Source organism: Adiantum capillus-veneris, chromosome 30 (genome assembly GCF_014529385.1).
Source record: "Adiantum capillus-veneris isolate H3 chromosome 30, ASM1452938v2, whole genome shotgun sequence".
NCBI classification, from domain to species: Eukaryota; Viridiplantae; Streptophyta; class Polypodiopsida; order Polypodiales; family Pteridaceae; genus Adiantum; species Adiantum capillus-veneris.
The window spans coordinates 9736613-9758236 of record NC_140960.1 but is presented as its reverse complement, the minus strand read 5'-3'; positions in this window follow the sequence as shown (position 1 = coordinate 9758236).

The following is a 21624-nucleotide window of genomic DNA, read 5'->3' as shown; positions in this document are numbered from 1 at the left end:
TCAACTATGTCATATGCATAACTCTCACGCAATGTGATGCAACCAATAGCCTCTTCATAACAAGTAAACCACTCTTTGTGCAGTGGATTCACACTGAGAGATGCACCTAAATCTAGAATCCACATCTATGACACTTCATCGACTATTAACTAGCAATTTGAATGTTGAAAAACTCTATAAACATAGATTGTCTTGTGTATCATAAAACACATCCGTAGACTCTATCAATCTCTTGGATCTTTACAAAGCTTTTACTCTTTTGCATCGTTATCACTATTTTGGCTTTTTTCTTTCTTATGTTTCCGTGCATAACAATCTTTCTTTATGTAACCATACTTCTCACAAAAATGGCATTGAAGGTCCTTTTTACTGCAAGACTATGACCTATCGTAAGATGTCTCTCTCTCTTACCATGTTTTCCAGACTCACGTTGTCCAGAATGACCTTTTATTTGTTTAATTTCTTTTTGCACATAGTGAGCTTTCCATGATGCAAGATGATGCAAGATATCATATTCCTAAAAGAAGAGAACTAGTGATATCATTGTATACTAGCGTAGCATTTGGTGTAGAATTAGTAACAGTAGTACAAAATGTGTCCCATGACAGTGGCAATGAGCAAATCAAGTGAATAGATTCTATCTCATCATCTATCTTCATATGTTGAGCACAAATATAGACAAACAAAGAGCCCAACTCATTGATATGGCTAGCAACACTAACTAGCTCTTCTATTTGAAGATTATACAGCTCTTGTATCTCTATAGAACACTTTGTTGCTAGTAGCAGAGTTTCTCTCATACATGTTTCATAACTTCAGCGGTACTTGATGGTCATGGCACACTCCAAACTAGTTAAAAAATTTTGACTTGGCAAGATAAAATCTACTCGTAGATCTACAAAGCCCATATAACTCTTTCCATTGAAACGGAGTCATGTTCATCCCCTTGGTCCTTGTACCATATGAAATGGTAAGTTTCTATTTCTTTTGCACTAAGCAATAAAAAATCTACTCTTTTTAAAGCGCAAAGTTTGTCCCGTCAACCTTCTCCGTGTCATAAGTATCCACGTTCTTAGAATTGGCCATAAGAGCAAGATTTTTAGCACAGAATTTTGAAATTTCTTGGCAAAGTCTTGTTTGAATTGAGGAGAAAACCTCAACCAAAATGACTATCAAAGTGCCATACCCATAGACCAAAAACGCATAACACTCTTTGAGTAATAGGCATAAAGTAGAGAATAGTAAACTCCCTGTGCACACTCTCAAATTGATAAGCGACTATCAGCGTGCCATCAAAAAGCCTATTCCTTTCTTTACAATCAATGCCCATGATGAGGATACGATATGGGAATAGGCATAAAGTAGAGAATAGTAAACTCCCTGTGCACACTCTCAAATTGATAAGCGACTATCAGCATGCCATCAAAATACCTATTCCTTTCTTTACAATCAATTCCTATGATGAGGATACAATATGGGAATCTCCAACAACCTACCTAATTCACCTTGCATTGGCTGGTTTCTGTGCACACTGTCAAACTGACCTTATTCACCTTGCATTGGCTAACCCGACACCTACTAGTGTTTGGCTTCAAGAAATATCACGCACAAAAGGCTAAGCAATGGCACGATAGTAGCCACGTCTCAAAAATTGCTAGAACTATCATATTAGCCAAGACGGCTCCAAAAATGTATACAATGGTAGTATCCCTCAAAAAACGTACATATAATAATCTTTGCAATAAGCAAGATATCTGCTAAAAATGAACAAATAAAATTAGAGTTCAAGAAGTAGCTGCAAATCCCACCAAGAATGTGTGTGATCTAGGAGTAGGCCAAATCAAGTCAAACACTTGCTAGGTACCTTCTCTCAATGATAGAGCTGACCACATCGTCAGAAATACATGCCAGACTCATATTGCATATCAATGATAGATATAAAGAATGATGGTCTTTAAAACATGTACATGTATCCAAGTACTTGCAGTGGAAAAGTAGCACTCATACCTACGACTTGTCGTGTCATAGACAGAACCACACTACACCCCTATAGAGTAAGTAAAATCCCTGTAAGCATACATCGAGTGAACGCTTAAAACTCCTATGTTGTACCTCGATCTATGTGCATAAGACATAGTAATACGATGAGGAAGATTCGTCCCTTTTCTTCACAGCAGCTCACAATAGCACATTAGATTGTGTGTGGCTAATGATTGTACGTATGTACAATTAAAGGTTAGCGGAAATAAGTTAGTGATGGGCCATTGGGTGGCTAATCTACATGGTTAGCAACCATTGCGATATTCAATTTCTTGAAAAGGAGACTAACTAAGGGTATGATGAAAGGATGAATTATATGCAAACTTGACCGAATTAAATATTGAGTCCACTTATTCTGTTGATGTTTATAATAAGCCCTCAACATGTCTTCAATAATCTATTTGGTTCTCTGTATTTGGCCGCTTATTTAAGGATGATAAGCTATCGATAGTCTTTAAGAGCTGTAAACTACTTTTGTAAGCATATCAAGCACCACAACAGTAGAGGCATATCCAAGAGATATAGAAAGTCTTGTGGTAAAATCCCATTTCATTTAAGGTATTTCAATTGGGTAAAGCTTACCAGGATACCAGGCTCACTCAGCTTCAATGTGAAGCATTATGTGATGTAACTTAACACGTTACACTTCAATCTTGGACAAAAGAAACTTTTTTGCAAGGTAGGATAAGTTTTAATGATGTGATCAAGCTGACTTGCAATAGGGATTTCATGAGCCTCTTGGTAGTATTTTAAGCTTGATACCTTCATCATTTGGGATATTAAAACATTTGTTGAAGTAAACATCGTCGTCTTGAACGTGAAAGCTCTTGATTTTGCCATTCTTGCTTCTCTATTTAATTATGCAAGCTTGATAAATATTGAATTCTTTTTAAAAGAATCTTGAGCATACTCTCATAAATAAGGTCAGTGGAAAAGGTAGTAGAGGTTGCAATCATTGCTATTGGTGACTCTTTTTGTTTAAAAAATCAACTACTAAGTTTTTCTTTTGTTTTACATTCAACCCCAAGATCGTATATCCACATAACAACTCCATCTATGACCATGGTCTCCTATGAAGATCAGGTTGAGTGTAGATATCTCCATTTGAGGCATTCATGATTAATATGTAGCTCAAAACATCATCCAAGGAGATAATGTCACCATACCTCGAGAGCATGCACAATAACTAACAATTTTAAAACATGAGCAGGATAATTCAACTAATGAATGTGTGACTTACGAGATTCCTTATCTACTAATGGTCTTTCTTCTTGAGACAAAGCACTGCCCATCGCTTGTACACTTGCATCTATGAGGACAGTGAATGTCTTCATGAAATCTAAAAGTCATAAAATAGGGACATTTACCAAAGCTTCATTGAATTTCTGAAAGCTAGCATGGCCATGCACACAAATATTCCAGGTAAACACTTGGTTTTCTTGAGAGTGTTGGTCAATGGTGATGTTATCTTAGCATAACCTTCAATGAGAGTACGATACCTTCTTATCAAGCCGAGAAATTCACGTACTTATTTTATATTTTTAGGACTATGCCAAGCTACAGTGACATCGATCTTACTCGAATCACTAAAAACACCATCCTTAAAAACAACGAATCCCAAATATTTTGCTTTGTGAGCAGTGAAAATCGTGCGTTTTTTTTTTTCATTTAGCATAAAATCTGTTTTGTCGTAGAAGTTTAAGTACTTTATGCACATGATGCTTGTGCTCTTCTTGAGTCCTTGACTAGATCAAAATATTATCAAAGAAGATGAGAACAAAATCATAAATGTGCTCGCTAAATACATTCATCACATAAGTTTGTTGAAGGTTTTTAGAGCATTTGTAAGTCTAAATGGCATAATTGTAAACTCATAATGCTAAAATTAAGTATTGAATTATATCTTTGTATATCTTCCTCTTTAATTCAGATTCGGTAATATAACCAGGCTTAAGGTCAATCTTTTTTATGAAGATAGATGCTCCAATTAATCGATCAAGTAACTCATCAATCTTAGATATAACATGCTTATTCTCGGCTATTGCCTAATTTAATCCAAGGTAGTCGATACAAAAGTGTAGAGTTTCATCCTTCTTTTAATTGAAAAGAATAGAAGTACTTCGTGGAGAAACACTAGGCCAAATGAAATGTTGGTCAAGAAGTTGAGCAAGATGTTCCTTAAGTTCTATAGATTATGGTACAAACATTTTGTAAGGTCTACAAGCAACTGATTGAGCTCCTAAAATAAGTTCTATTGCATGAACAAATTCTCGCTTAGATGGTAACTCTAAAAGTTCTTTAAAAAGAGCGTCATCAGATATGGTGAGGTGCGTAAGTTCTGGTGTTTCTAACTTCTTCGCTGCAGAGTTTAGCTTCGTAGTGTATACCATCTCATTTTTCTCCTTTACTCTTTTAGTAGCTTCGTGAAGTTTACAAGTTGAAGTTTGGTGACTTAGTTACTGAAAGAACACTATTTTTGTTAGATACATAAAGAGGATACAAAGAGCAAAGTTTGAAACCCCTAGAAAGCAACAAGTTTTGATATATGTCAGGATTGCTCATAGAAAGTGACTTTGGATATAAACTAGGATTGCTAATAGAAAGCGACTTTATGAAATCATAAAGTCTTTCAATTGAAATCAAATTTCAAGATAAACATGGCACATGATCATGAACATTGTTAATGACAAACCCGATTTTATTCAACAAAACCATAGTAGTGTCACTAATGTCAACTATGTCATATGCATAACTCTCACGCAATGTGATGCAACCAATAGCCTCTTCATAACAAGTAAACCACTCTTTGTGCAGTGGATTCACACTGAGAGATGCACCTAAATCTAGAATCCACATCTATGACACTTCACCGACTATTAACTAGCAATTTGAATGTTGAAAAACTCTATAAACATAGATTGTCTTGTGTATCATAAAACACATCCGTAGACTCTATCAATCTCTTGGATCTTTACAAAGCTTTTACTCTTTTGCATCGTTATCACTATTTTGGCTTTTTTCTTTCTTATGTTTCCGTGCATAACAATCTTTCTTTATGTAACCATACTTCTCACAAAAATGGCATTGAAGGTCCTTTTTACTGCAAGACTATGACCTATCGTAAGATGTCTCTCTCTCTTACCATGTTTTCCAGACTCACGTTGTCCAGAATGACCTTTTATTTGTTTAATTTCTTTTTGCACATAGTGAGCTTTCCCATGATGCAAGATAGTCATACTCCTAAAAGAAGAGAACTAGTGATATCATTGTATACTAGCATAGCATTCGGTGTAGAATTAGTAACAGTAGTACAAAATGTGTCCCATGACAGTGGCAATGAGCAAATCAAGTGAATAGATTCTATCTCATCATCTATCTTCATATGTTGAGCACAAATATAGACAAACAAAGAGCCCAACTCATTGATATGGCTAGCAACACTAACTAGCTCTTAAGACTATTTGAAGATTATACAGCTCTTGTATCTAGAACACTTTGTTGCTAGTAGCAGAGTTTCTCTCATACATGTTTCATAACTTCAGCCGTACTTGATGGTCATGGCACACTCCAAACTAGTTAAAAAATTTTGACTTGGCAAGATAAAATCTACTCGTAGATCTACAAAGCCCATATAACTCTTTCCATTGAAACGGAGTCATGTTCATCTCCTTGGTCCTTGTACCATATGAAATGGTAAGTTTCTATTTCTTTTGCACTAAGCAATAAAAAATCTACTCTTTTTAAAGCGCAAAGTTTGTCCCGTCAACCTTCTCCGTGTCATAAGTATCCACGTTCTTAGAATTGGCCATAAGAGCAAGATTTCTAGCACAAAATTTTGAAATTTCTTGGCAAAGTCTTGTTTGAATTGAGGAGAAAACCTCAACCAAAACGACTATCAAAGTGCCATACCCATAGACCAAAAACGCATAACACTCTTTGAGTAATAGGCATAAAGTAGAGAATAGTAAACTCCCTGTGCACACTCTCAAATTGATAAGCGACTATCAGCGTGCCATCAAAATACCTATTCCTTTCTTTACAATCAATGCCTATGATGAGGATACGATATGGGAATAGGCATAAAGTAGAGAATAGTAAACTCCCTGTGCACACTCTCAAATTGATAAGCGACTATCAGCATGCCATCAAAATACCTATTCCTTTCTTTACAATCAATGCCTATGATGAGGATACAATATGGGAATCTCCAACAACCTACCTAATTCACCTTGCATTGGCTGGTTTCTGTGCACACTGTCAAACTGACCTTATTCACCTTGCATTGGCTAACCCGACACCTACTAGTGTTTGGCTTCAAGAAATATCACGCACAAAAGGCTAAGCAATGGCACGATAGTAGCCACGTCTCAAAAATTGCTAGAACTATCATATTAGCCAAGACGGCTCCAAAAACGTATACAATGGTAGTATCCCTCAAAAAACGTACATATAATAATCTTTGCAATAAGCAAGATATCTGCTAAAAATGAATAAATAAAACTAGAGTTCAAGTAGTAGCTGCAAATCCCACCAAGAATGTGTGTGATCTAGGAGTAGGCCAAATCAAGTCAAACACTTGCTAGGTACCTTCTCTCAACGATAGAGCTGACCACATCGTCAGAAATAGATGCCAGACTCATATAGCATATCAATGATAGATATAAAGAACGATGGTCTTTAAAACATGTACATGTATCCAGGTACTTGCAGTGGAAAAGTAGCACTCATACCTACGACTTGTCGTGTCATGGACAGAACCACACTACACCCCTATAGAGTAAGTATAATCCATGTAAGCATACATCGAGTGAACGCTTAAAACTCCTATGTTGTACCTCGATCTATGTGCACAAGACATAGTAATACGATGAGGAAGATTCGTCCCTTTTCTTCACAGCAGCTCACAATAGCACATTAGATTGTGTGTGGCTAATAATTGTACGTATGTACAATTAAAGGTTAGCGGACATAAGTTAGTGATGGGCCATTGGGTGGCTAATCTACATGGTTAGCAACCATTGCGATATTCAATTTCTTGAAAAGGAGACTAACTAATGGTATGATGAAAGGATGAATTATATGCAAACTTGACCGAATTAAATATTGAGTCCACTTATTTTGTTCATGTTTATAATAAGCCCTCAACATGTCTTCAATAATCTAATTGGTTCTCTGTATTTGGCCGCTTATTTAAGGATGATAAGCTATCGATAGTCTTTAAGAGCTGTAAACTACTTTTGTAAGCATATCAAGCACCACAACAGTAGAGGCATATCCAAGAGATATAGAAAGTCTTGTGGTAAAATCCCATTTCATTTAAGGTATTTCAATTGGGTAAAGCTTACCAGGCTCACTCAGCTTCAATGTGAAGCATTATGTGATGTAAATTAACACGTTACACTTCAATCTTGGACAAAAGAAACTTTTTTGCAAGGTAGGATAAGTTTTAATGATGTGATCAAGCTGACTTGCAATAGGGATTTCATGAGCCTCTTGGTAGTATTTTAAGCTTGATACCTTCATCATTTGGGATATTAAAACATTTGTTGAAGTAAACATCGTCGTCTTGAACGTGAAAGCTCTTGATTTTGCCATTCTTGCTTCTCTATTTAATTATGCAAGCTTGATAAATATTGAATTCTTTTTAAAAGAATCTTGAGCATACTCTCATAAATAAGGTCAATGGAAAAGGTAGTAGAGGTTGCAATCATTGCTATTGGTGACTCTTTTTGTTTAAAAAATCAACTACTAAGTTTTTCTTTTGTTTTACATTCAACCCCAAGATCGTATATCCACATAACAACTCCATCTATGACCATGGTCTCATATGAAGATCAGGTCGAGTGTAGATATCTCCATTTGAGGCATTCATGATTAATATGTAGCTCAAAACATCATCCAAGGAGATAATGTCACCATACCTCGAGAGCATGCACAATAACTAACAATTTCAAAACATGAGCAGGATAATTCAACTAATGAATGTGTGACTTACGAGATTCCTTATCTACTAATGGTCTTTCTTCTTGAGACAAAGCACTGCCCATCGCTTGTACACTTGCATCTATGAGGACAGTGAATGTCTTCATGAAATCTAAAAGCCATAAAATAGGGACATTTACCAAAGCTTCATTGAATTTCTGAAAGCTAGCATGGCCATGCACACAAAATTCAAAGTAAACACTTAGTTTTCTTGAGAGTGTTGGTCAATGGTGATGTTATCTTAGCATAACCTTCAATGAGAGTACGATACCTTCTTATCAAGCCGAGAAATTCACGTACTTATTTTATATTTTTAGGACTATGCCAAGCTACAGTGACATCGATCTTACTCGAATCACTAAAAACACCATCCTTAAAAGCAACGAATCCCAAATATTTTGCTTTGTGAGCAGTGAAAATCGTGCGTTTTTTTTTTTTTCATTTAGCATAAAATCTGTTTTGTCGTAGAAGTTTAAGTACTTTATGCACATGATGCTTGTGCTCTTCTTGAGTCCTTGACTAGATCAAAATATTATCAAAGAAGATGAGAACAAAATCATAAATGTGCTCGCTAAATACATTCATCACATAAGTTTGTTGAAGGTTTTTAGAGCATTTGTAAGTCTAAATGGCATAATTGTAAACTCATAATGCTAAAATTAAGTATTGAATTATATCTTTGTATATCTTCCTCTTTAATTCAGATTCGGTAATATAACCAGGCTTAAGGTCAATCTTTTTTATGAAGATAGATGCTCCAATTAATCGATCAAGTAACTCATCAATCTTAGATATAACATGCTTATTCTCGGCTATTGCCTAATTTAATCCAAGGTAGTCGATACAAAAGTGTAGAGTTTCATCCTTCTTTTAATTGAAAAGAATAGAAGTACTTCGTGGAGAAACACTAGGCCAAATGAAATGTTGGTCAAGAAGTTGAGCAAGATGTTCCTTAAGTTCTATAGATTATGGTACAAACATTTTGTAAGGTCTACAAGCAACTGATTGAGCTCCTAAAATAAGTTCTATTGCATGAACAAATTCTCGCTTAGATGGTAACTCTAAAAGTTCTTTAAAAAGAGCGTCATCAGATATGGTGAGGTGCGTAAGTTCTGGTGTTTCTAACTTCTTCGCTGCAGAGTTTAGCTTCGTAGTGTATACCATCTCATTTTTCTCCTTTACTCTTTTAGTAGCTTCGTGAAGTTTACAAGTTGAAGTTTGGTGACTTAGTTACTGAAAGAACACTATTTTTGTTAGATACATAAAGAGGATACAAAGAGCAAAGTTTGAAACCCCTAGAAAGCAACAAGTTTTGATATATGTCAGGATTGCTCATAGAAAGTGACTTTGGATATAAACTAGGATTGCTAATAGAAAGCGACTTTATGAAATCATAAAGTCTTTCAATTGAAATCAAATTTCAAGATAAACATGGCACATGATCATGAACATTGTTAATGACAAACCCGATTTTATTCAACAAAACCATAGTAGTGTCACTAATGTCAACTATGTCATATGCATAACTCTCACGCAATGTGATGCAACCAATAGCCTCTTCATAACAAGTAAACCACTCTTTGTGCAGTGGATTCACACTGAGAGATGCACCTAAATCTAGAATCCACATCTATGACACTTCACCGACTATTAACTAGCAATTTGAATGTTGAAAAACTCTATAAACATAGATTGTCTTGTGTATCATAAAACACATCCGTAGACTCTATCAATCTCTTGGATCTTTACAAAGCTTTTACTCTTTTGCATCGTTATCACTATTTTGGCTTTTTTCTTTCTTATGTTTTCGTGCATAACAATCTTTCTTTATGTAACCATACTTCTCACAAAAATGGCATTGAAGGTCCTTTTTACTGCAAGACTATGACCTATCGTAAGATGTCTCTCTCTCTTACCATGTTTTCCAGACTCACGTTGTCCAGAATGACCTTTTATTTGTTTAATTTCTTTTTGCACATAGTGAGCTTTCCCATGATGCAAGATAGTCATACTCCTAAAAGAAGAGAACTAGTGATATCATTGTATACTAGCATAGCATTCGGTGTAGAATTAGTAACAGTAGTAGAAAATGTGTCCCATGACAGTGGCGATGAGCAAATCAAGTGAATAGATTCTATCTCATCATCTATCTTCATATGTTGAGCACAAATATAGACAAACAAAGAGCCCAACTCATTGATATGGCTAGCAACACTAACTAGCTCTTAAGACTATTTGAAGATTATACAGCTCTTGTATCTAGAACACTTTGTTGCTAGTAGCAGAGTTTCTCTCATACATGTTTCATAACTTCAGCCGTACTTGATGGTCATGGCACACTCCAAACTAGTTAAAAAATTTTGACTTGGCAAGATAAAATCTACTCGTAGATCTACAAAGCCCATATAACTCTTTCCATTGAAACGGAGTCATGTTCATCTCCTTGGTCCTTGTACCGTATGAAATGGTAAGTTTCTATTTCTTTTGCACTAAGCAATAAAAAATCTACTCTTTTTAAAGCGCAAAGTTTGTCCCGTCAACCTTCTCCGTGTCATAAGTATCCACGTTCTTAGAATTGGCCATAAGAGCAAGATTTCTAGCACAAAATTTTGAAATTTCTTGGCAAAGTCTTGTTTGAATTGAGGAGAAAACCTCAACCAAAACGACTATCAAAGTGCCATACCCATAGACCAAAAACGCATAACACTCTTTGAGTAATAGGCATAAAGTAGAGAATAGTAAACTCCCTGTGCACACTCTCAAATTGATAAGCGACTATCAGCGTGCCATCAAAATACCTATTCCTTTCTTTACAATCAATGCCTATGATGAGGATACGATATGGGAATAGGCATAAAGTAGAGAATAGTAAACTCCCTGTGCACACTCTCAAATTGATAAGCGACTATCAGCATGCCATCAAAATACCTATTCCTTTCTTTACAATCAATGCCTATGATGAGGATACAATATGGGAATCTCCAACAACCTACCTAATTCACCTTGCATTGGCTGGTTTCTGTGCACACTGTCAAACTGACCTTATTCACCTTGCATTGGCTAACCCGACACCTACTAGTGTTTGGCTTCAAGAAATATCACGCACAAAAGGCTAAGCAATGGCACGATAGTAGCCACGTCTCAAAAATTGCTAGAACTATCATATTAGCCAAGACGGCTCCAAAAACGTATACAATGGTAGTATCCCTCAAAAAACGTACATATAATAATCTTTGCAATAAGCAAGATATCTGCTAAAAATGAATAAATAAAACTAGAGTTCAAGTAGTAGCTGCAAATCCCACCAAGAATGTGTGTGATCTAGGAGTAGGCCAAATCAAGTCAAACACTTGCTAGGTACCTTCTCTCAACGATATAGAGCTGACCACATCGTCAGAAATAGATGCCAGACTCATATAGCATATCAATGATAGATATAAAGAACGATGGTCTTTAAAACATGTACATGTATCCAGGTACTTGCAGTGGAAAAGTAGCACTCATACCTACGACTTGTCGTGTCATGGACAGAACCACACTACACCCCTATAGAGTAAGTATAATCCATGTAAGCATACATCGAGTGAACGCTTAAAACTCCTATGTTGTACCTCGATCTATGTGCACAAGACATAGTAATACGATGAGGAAGATTCGTCCCTTTTCTTCACAGCAGCTCACAATAGCACATTAGATTGTGTGTGGCTAATAATTGTACGTATGTACAATTAAAGGTTAGCGGACATAAGTTAGTGATGGGCCATTGGGTGGCTAATCTACATGGTTAGCAACCATTGCGATATTCAATTTCTTGAAAAGGACTATGCCAAGCACTGCCCATCGCATGTACACTTGCATCTATGAGGACAGTGAATGTCTTCATGAAATCTAAAAGCCATAAAATAGGGACATTTACCAAAGCTTCATTGAATTTCTGAAAGCTAGCATGGCCATGCACACAAATATTCAAAGTAAACACTTAGTTTTCTTGAGAGTGTTGGTCAATGGTGATGTTATCTTAGCATAACCTTCAATGAGAGTACGATACCTTCTTATCAAGCCGAGAAATTCACGTACTTATTTTATATTTTTAGGACTATGCCAAGCTACAATGACATCGATCTTACTCGAATCACTAAAAACACCATCCTTAAAAGCAACGAATCCCAAATATTTTGCTTTGTGAGCAGTGAAAATCGTGCGTTTTTTTTTTTTTTCATTTAGCATAAAATCTGTTTTGTCGTAGAAGTTTAAGTACTTTATGCACATGATGCTTGTGCTCTTCTTGAGTCCTTGACTAGATCAAAATATTATCAAAGAAGATGAGAACAAAATCTTAATGTGCTCGCTAAATACATTCATCACATAAGTTTGTTGAAGGTTTTTAGAGCATTTGTAAGTCTAAATGGCATAATTGTAAACTCATAATGCTAAAATTAAGTATTGAATTATATCTTTGTATATCTTCCTCTTTAATCAGATTCGGTAATATAACCAGGCTTAAGGTCAATCTTTTGTTTGAAGATAGATGCTCCAATTAATCGATCAAGTAACTCATCAATCTTAGATATAACATGCTTATTTCTCGGCTATTGCCTAATTTAATCCAAGGTAGTCGATACAAAAGTGTAGAGTTTCATCCTTCTTTTAATTGAAAAGAATAGAAGTACTTCGTGGAGAAACACTAGGCCAAATGAAATGTTGGTCAAGAAGTTGAGCAAGATGTTCCTTAAGTTCTATAGATTATGGTACAAACATTTTGTAAGGTCTACAAGCAACTGATTGAGCTCCTAAAATAATTTCTATTGCATGAACAAATTCTCGCTTAGATGGTAACTCTAAAAGTTCTTTAAAAAGAGCGTCATCAGATATGGTGAGGTGCGTAAGTTCTGGTGTTTCTAACTTCTTCGCTGCAGAGTTTAGCTTCGTAGTGTATACCATCTCATTTTTCTCCTTTACTCTTTTAGTAGCTTCGTGAAGTTTACAAGTTGAAGTTTGGTGACTTAGTTACTGAAAGAACACTATTTTTGTTAGATACATAAAGAGGATACAAAGAGCAAAGTTTGAAACCCCTAGAAAGCAACAAGTTTTGATATATGTCAGGATTGCTCATAGAAAGTGACTTTGGATATAAACTAGGATTGCTAATAGAAAGCGACTTTATGAAATCATAAAGTCTTTCAATTGAAATCAAATTTCAAGATAAACATGGCACATGATCATGAACATTGTTAATGACAAACCCGATTTTATTCAACAAAACCATAGTAGTGTCACTAATGTAACTATGTCATATGCATAACTCTCACGCAATGTGATGCAACCAATAGCCTCTTCATAACAAGTAAACCACTCTTTGTGCAGTGGATTCACACTGAGAGATGCACCTAAATCTAGAATCCACATCTATGACACTTCACCGACTATTAACTAGCAATTTGAATGTTGAAAAACTCTATAAACATAGATTGTCTTGTGTATCATAAAACACATCCGTAGACTCTATCAATCTCTTGGATCTTTACAAAGCTTTTACTCTTTTGCATCGTTATCACTATTTTGGCTTTTTTCTTTCTTATGTTTCGTGCATAACAATCTTTCTTTATGTAACCATACTTCTCACAAAAATGGCATTGAAGGTCCTTTTTACTGCAAGACTATGACCTATCGTAAGATGTCTCTCTCTCTTACCATGTTTTCCAGACTCACGTTGTCCAGAATGACCTTTTATTTGTTTAATTTCTTTTTGCACATAGTGAGCTTTCCCATGATGCAAGATAGTCATACTCCTAAAAGAAGAGAACTAGTGATATCATTGTATACTAGCATAGCATTCGGTGTAGAATTAGTAACAGTAGTACAAAATGTGTCCCATGACAGTGGCAATGAGCAAATCAAGTGAATAGATTCTATCTCATCATCTATCTTCATATGTTGAGCACAAATATAGACAAACAAAGAGCCCAACTCATTGATATGGCTAGCAACACTAACTAGCTCTTAAGACTATTTGAAGATTATACAGCTCTTGTATCTAGAACACTTTGTTGCTAGTAGCAGAGTTTCTCTCATACATGTTTCATAACTTCAGCCGTACTTGATGGTCATGGCACACTCCAAACTAGTTAAAAAATTTTGACTTGGCAAGATAAAATCTACTCGTAGATCTACAAAGCCCATATAACTCTTTCCATTGAAACGGAGTCATGTTCATCTCCTTGGTCCTTGTACCGTATGAAATGGTAAGTTTCTATTTCTTTTGCACTAAGCAATAAAAAATCTACTCTTTTTAAAGCGCAAAGTTTGTCCCGTCAACCTTCTCCGTGTCATAAGTATCCACGTTCTTAGAATTGGCCATAAGAGCAAGATTTCTAGCACAAAATTTTGAAATTTCTTGGCAAAGTCTTGTTTGAATTGAGGAGAAAACCTCAACCAAAACGACTATCAAAGTGCCATACCCATAGACCAAAAACGCATAACACTCTTTGAGTAATAGGCATAAAGTAGAGAATAGTAAACTCCCTGTGCACACTCTCAAATTGATAAGCGACTATCAGCGTGCCATCAAAATACCTATTCCTTTCTTTACAATCAATGCCTATGATGAGGATACGATATGGGAATAGGCATAAAGTAGAGAATAGTAAACTCCCTGTGCACACTCTCAAATTGATAAGCGACTATCAGCATGCCATCAAAATACCTATTCCTTTCTTTACAATCAATGCCTATGATGAGGATACAATATGGGAATCTCCAACAACCTACCTAATTCACCTTGCATTGGCTGGTTTCTGTGCACACTGTCAAACTGACCTTATTCACCTTGCATTGGCTAACCCGACACCTACTAGTGTTTGGCTTCAAGAAATATCACGCACAAAAGGCTAAGCAATGGCACGATAGTAGCCACGTCTCAAAAATTGCTAGAACTATCATATTAGCCAAGACGGCTCCAAAAACGTATACAATGGTAGTATCCCTCAAAAAAAACGTACATATAATAATCTTTGCAATAAGCAAGATATCTGCTAAAAATGAATAAATAAAACTAGAGTTCAAGTAGTAGCTGCAAATCCCACCAAGAATGTGTGTGATCTAGGAGTAGGCCAAATCAAGTCAAACACTTGCTAGGTACCTTCTCTCAACGATAGAGCTGACCACATCGTCAGAAATAGATGCCAGACTCATATAGCATATCAATGATAGATATAAAGAACGATGGTCTTTAAAACATGTACATGTATCCAGGTACTTGCAGTGGAAAAGTAGCACTCATACCTACGACTTGTCGTGTCATGGACAGAACCACACTACACCCCTATAGAGTAAGTATAATCCATGTAAGCATACATCGAGTGAACGCTTAAAACTCCTATGTTGTACCTCGATCTATGTGCACAAGACATAGTAATACGATGAGGAAGATTCGTCCCTTTTCTTCACAGCAGCTCACAATAGCACATTAGATTGTGTGTGGCTAATAATTGTACGTATGTACAATTAAAGGTTAGCGGACATAAGTTAGTGATGGGCCATTGGGTGGCTAATCTACATGGTTAGCAACCATTGCGATATTCAATTTCTTGAAAAGGAGACTAACTAATGGTATGATGAAAGGATGAATTATATGCAAACTTGACCGAATTAAATATTGAGTCCACTTATTTTGTTCATGTTTATAATAAGCCTCAACATGTCTTCAATAATCTAATTGGTTCTCTGTATTTGGCCGCTTATTTAAGGATGATAAGCTATCGATAGTCTTTAGAGCTGTAACTATTTTGTAAGCTATCACCACCAACAGTAGAGGCATATCCAAGAGATATAGAAAGTCTTGTGGTAAAAATCCCATTTCATTCATTAAGGTATTTCAATTGGGTAAAGCTTACCAGGCTCACTCAGCTTCAATGTGAAGCATTATGTGATGTAAATTAACACGTTACTTCAATCTTGGACAAAAGAAACTTTTTTGCAAGGTAGGATAAGTTTTAATGATGTGATCAAGCTGACTTGCAATAGGGATTTCATGAGCCTCTTGGTAGTATTTTAAGCTTGATACCTTCATCATTTGGGATATTAAAACATTTGTTGAAGTAAAATCGTCGTCTTGAACGTGAAAGCTCTTGATTTTGCCATTCTTGCTTCTCTATTTAATTATGCAAGCTTGATAAATATTGAATTCTTTTTAAAAGAATCTTGAGCATACTCTCATAATAAGGTCAATGGAAAAGGTAGTAAAGGTTGCAACATGCTAAATTTGCTCATTTTTTAAAAATCAACTAACAAAATTTATTTTGTATTACATTCCCCCATAATGTTATCACACATCATAACAATTAAATGAACCCAATACCGATCGTTATATTTAATAATAATAGATGTAAACAGCTCACATATGAGGATCCACCCATATAGTAGCTCAAAACATCATCCAAGGAGATAATGTCACCATACCTCGAGAGCATGCACAATAACTAACAATTTCAAAACATGAGCAGGATAATTCAACTAATGAATGTGTGACTTACGAGATTCCTTATCTACTAATGGTCTTTCTTCTTGAGACAAAGCACTGCCCATCGCTTGTACACTTGCATCTATGAGGACAGTGAATGTCTTCATGAAATCTAAAAGCCATAAAATAGGGACATTTACCAAAGCTTCATTGAATTTCTGAAAGCTAGCATGGCCATGCACACAAATATTCAAAGTAAACACTTAGTTTTCTTGAGAGTGTTGGTCAATGGTGATGTTATCTTAGCATAACCTTCAATGAGAGTACGATACCTTCTTATCAAGCCGAGAAATTCACGTACTTATTTTATATTTTTAGGACTATGCCAAGCTACAGTGACATCGATCTTACTCGAATCACTAAAAACACCATCCTTAAAAGCAACGAATCCCAAATATTTTGCTTTGTGAGCAGTGAAAATCGTGCGTTTTTTTTTTTTCATTTAGCATAAAATCTGTTTTGTCGTAGAAGTTTAAGTACTTTATGCACATGATGCTTGTGCTTCTTGAGTCCTTGACTAGATCAAAATATTATCAAAGAAGATGAGAACAAAAAATCATAAATGTGCTCGCTAAATACATTCATCACATAAGTTTGTTGAAGGTTTTTAGAGCATTTGTAAGTCTAAATGGCATAATTGTAAACTCATAATGCTAAAATTAAGTATTGAATTATATCTTTGTATATCTTCCTCTTTAATTCAGATTCGGTAATATAACCAGGCTTAAGGTTAATCTTTTTTATGAAGATAGATGCTCCAATTAATCGATCAAGTAACTCATCAATCTTAGATATAACATGCTTATTCTCGGCTATTGCCTAATTTAATCCAAGGTAGTAGTCGATACAAAAGTGTAGAGTTTCATCCTTCTTTTAATTGAAAAGAATAGAAGTACTTCGTGGAGAAACACTAGGCCAAATGAAATGTTGGTCAAGAAGTTGAGCAAGATGTTCCTTAAGTTCTATAGATTATGGTACAAACATTTGTAAGGTCTACAAGCAACTGATTGAGCTCCTAAAATAAGTTCTATTGCATGAACAAATTCTCGCTTAGATGGTAACTCTAAAAGTTCTTTAAAAGAGCGTCATCAGATATGGTGAGGTGCGTAAGTTCTGGTGTTTCTAACTTCTTCGCTGCAGAGTTTAGCTTCGTAGTGTATACCATCTCATTTTCTCCTTTACTCTTTTAGTAGTTCGTGAAGTTTACAAGTTGAAGTTTGGTGACTTAGTTACTGAAAGAACACTATTTTTGTTAGATACATAAAGAGGATACAAAGAGCAAAGTTTGAAACCCCTAGAAAGCAACAAGTTTTGATATATGTCAGGATTGCTCATAGAAAGTGACTTTGGATATAAACTAGGATTGCTAATAGAAAGCGACTTTATGAAATCATAAAGTCTTTCAATTGAAATCAAATTTCAAGATAAACATGGCACATGATCAAACATTGTTAATGACAAACCCAATTTTATTCAACAAAACCATAGTAGTGTCACTAATGTCAACTATGTCATATGCATAACTCTCACGCAATGTGATGCAGCCAATAGCCTCTTCATAACAAGTAAACCACTCTTTGTGCAGTGGATTCACACTGAGAGATGCACCTAAATCTAGAATCCACATCTATGACACTTCACCGACTATTAACTAGCAATTTGAATGTTGAAAAACTCTATAAACATAGATTGTCTTGTGTATCATAAAACACATCCGTAGACTCTATCAATCTCTTGGATCTTTACAAAGCTTTTACTCTTTTGCATCGTTATCACTATTTTGGCTTTTTTCTTTCTTATGTTTTCGTGCATAACAATCTTTCTTTATGTAACCATACTTCTCACAAAAATGGCATTGAAGGTCCTTTTTACTGCAAGACTATGACCTATCGTAAGATGTCTCTCTCTCTTACCATGTTTTCCATACTCACGTTGTCCAGAATGACCTTTTATTTGTTTAATTTCTTTTTGCACATAGTGAGTTTTTCCCATGATGCAAGATAGTCATACTCCTAAAAGAAGAGAACTAGTGATATCATTGTATACTAGCATAGCATTCGGTGTAGAATTAGTAACAGTAGTACAAAATGTGTCCCATGACAGTGGCAATGAGCAAATCAAGTGAATAGATTCTATCTCATCATCTATCTTCATATGTTGAGCACAAATATAGACAAACAAAGAGCCCAACTCATTGATATGGCTAGCAACACTAACTAGCTCTTAAGACTTTGAAGATTATACAGCTCTTGTATCTAGAACACTTTGTTGCTAGTAGCAGAGTTTCTCTCATACATGTTTCATAACTTCAGCCGTACTTGATGGTCATGGCACACTCCAAACTAGTTAAAAAATTTTGACTTGGCAAGATAAAATCTACTCGTAGATCTACAAAGCCCATATAACTCTTTCCATTGAAACGGAGTCATGTTCATCTCCTTGGTCCTTGTACCGTATGAAATGGTAAGTTTCTATTTCTTTTGCACTAAGCAATAAAAAATCTACTCTTTTTAAAGCGCAAAGTTTGTCCCGTCAACCTTCTCCGTGTCATAAGTATCCACGTTCTTAGAATTGGCCATAAGAGCAAGATTTTTAGCACAAAATTTTGAAATTTCTTGGCAAAGTCTTGTTTGAATTGAGGAGAAAACCTCAACCAAAACGACTATCAAAGTGCCATACCCATAGACCAAAAACGCATAACACTCTTTGAGTAATAGGCATAAAGTAGAGAATAGTAAACTCCCTGTGCACACTCTCAAATTGATAAGCGACTATCAGCGTGCCATCAAAATACCTATTCCTTTCTTTACAATCAATGCCTATGATGAGGATACGATATGGGAATAGGCATAAAGTAGAGAATAGTAAACTCCCTGTGCACACTCTCAAATTGATAAGCGACTATCAGCATGCCATCAAAATACCTATTCCTTTCTTTACAATCAATGCCTATGACGAGGATACAATATGGGAATCTCCAACAACCTACCTAATTCACCTTGCATTGGCTGGTTTCTGTGCACACTGTCAAACTGACCTTATTCACCTTGCATTGGCTAACGACACTACTAGTGTTTGGCTTCAAGAAATATCACGCACAAAAGGCTAAGCAATGGCACGATAGTAGCCACGTCTCAAAAATTGCTAGAACTATCATATTCGCCAAGACGGCTCCAAAAACGTATACAATGGTAGTATCCTTCAAAAAACGTACATATAATAATCTTTGCAATAAGCAAGATATCTGCTAAAAATGAATAAATAAAACTAGAGTTCAAGTAGTAGCTGCAAATCCCACCAAGAATGTGTGTGATCTAGGAGTAGGCCAAATCAAGTCAAACACTTGCTAGGTACCTTCTCTCAACGATAGAGCTGACCACATCGTCAGAATAGATGCCAGACTCATATAGCATATCAATGATAGATATAAAGAACGATGGTCTTTAAAACATGTACATGTATCCAGGTACTTGCAGTGGAAAAGTAGCACTCATACCTACGACTTGTCGTGTCATGGACAGAACCACACTACACCCCTATAGAGTAAGTATAATCCATGTAAGCATACATCGAGTGAACGCTTAAAACTCCTATGTTGTACCTCGATCTATGTGCACAAGACATAGTAATACGATGAGGAAGATTCGTCCCTTTTCTTCACAGCAGCTCACAATAGCACATTAGATTGTGTGTGGCTAATAATTGTACGTATGTACAATTAAAGGTTAGCGGACATAAGTTAGTGATGGGCCATTGGGTGGCTAATCTACATGGTTAGCAACCATTGCGATATTCAATTTCTTGAAAAGGAGACTAACTAATGGTATGATGAAAGGATGAATTATATGCAAACTTGACCGAATTAAATATTGAGTCCACTTATTTTGTTCATGTTTATAATAAGCCCTCAACATGTCTTCAATAATCTAATTGGTTCTCTGTATTTGGCCGCTTATTTAAGGATGATAAGCTATCGATAGTCTTTAAGAGCTGTAAACTACTTTTGTAAGCATATCAAGCACCACAACAGTAGAGGCATATCCAAGAGATATAGAAAGTCTTGTGGTAAAATCCCATTTCATTTAAGGTATTTCAATTGGGTAAAGCTTACTAGGATACCAGGCTCACTCAGCTTCAATGTGAAGCATTATGTGATGAAATTAACACGTTACACTTCAATCTTGGACAAAAGAAACTTTTTTGCAAGGTAGGATAAGTTTTAATGATGTGATCAAGCTGACTTGCAATAGGGATTTCATGAGCCTCTTGGTAGTATTTTAAGCTTGATACCTTCATCATTTGGGATATTAAAACATTTGTTGAAGTAAACATCGTCGTCTTGAACGTGAAAGCTCTTGATTTTGCCATTCTTGCTTCTCTATTTAATTATGCAAGCTTGATAAATATTGAATTCTTTTTAAAAGAATCTTGAGCATACTCTCATAAATAAGGTCAATGGAAAAGGTAGTAGAGGTTGCAATCATTGCTATTGGTGACTCTTTTTGTTTAAAAAATCAACTACTAAGTTTTTCTTTTGTTTTACATTCAACCCCAAGATCGTATATCCACATAACAACTCCATCTATGACCATGGTCTCATATGAAGATCAGGTCGAGTGTAGATATCTCCATTTGAGGCATTCATGATTAATATGTAGCTCAAAACATCATCCAAGGAGATAATGTCACCATACCTCGAGAGCATGCACAATAACTAACAATTTCAAACATGAGCAGGATAATTCAACTAATGAATGTGTGACTTACGAGATTCCTTATCTACTAATGGTCTTTCTTCTTGAGACAAAGCACTGCCCATCGCTTGTACACTTGCATCTATGAGGACAGTGAATGTCTTCATGAAATCTAAAAGCCATAAAATAGGGACATTTACCAAAGCTTCATTGAATTTCTGAAAGCTAGCATGGCCATGCACACAAATATTCAAAGTAAACACTTAGTTTTCTTGAGAGTGTTGGTCAATGGTGATGTTATCTTAGCATAACCTTCAATGAGAGTACGATACCTTCTTATCAAGCCGAGAAATTCACGTACTTATTTTATATTTTTAGGACTATGCCAAG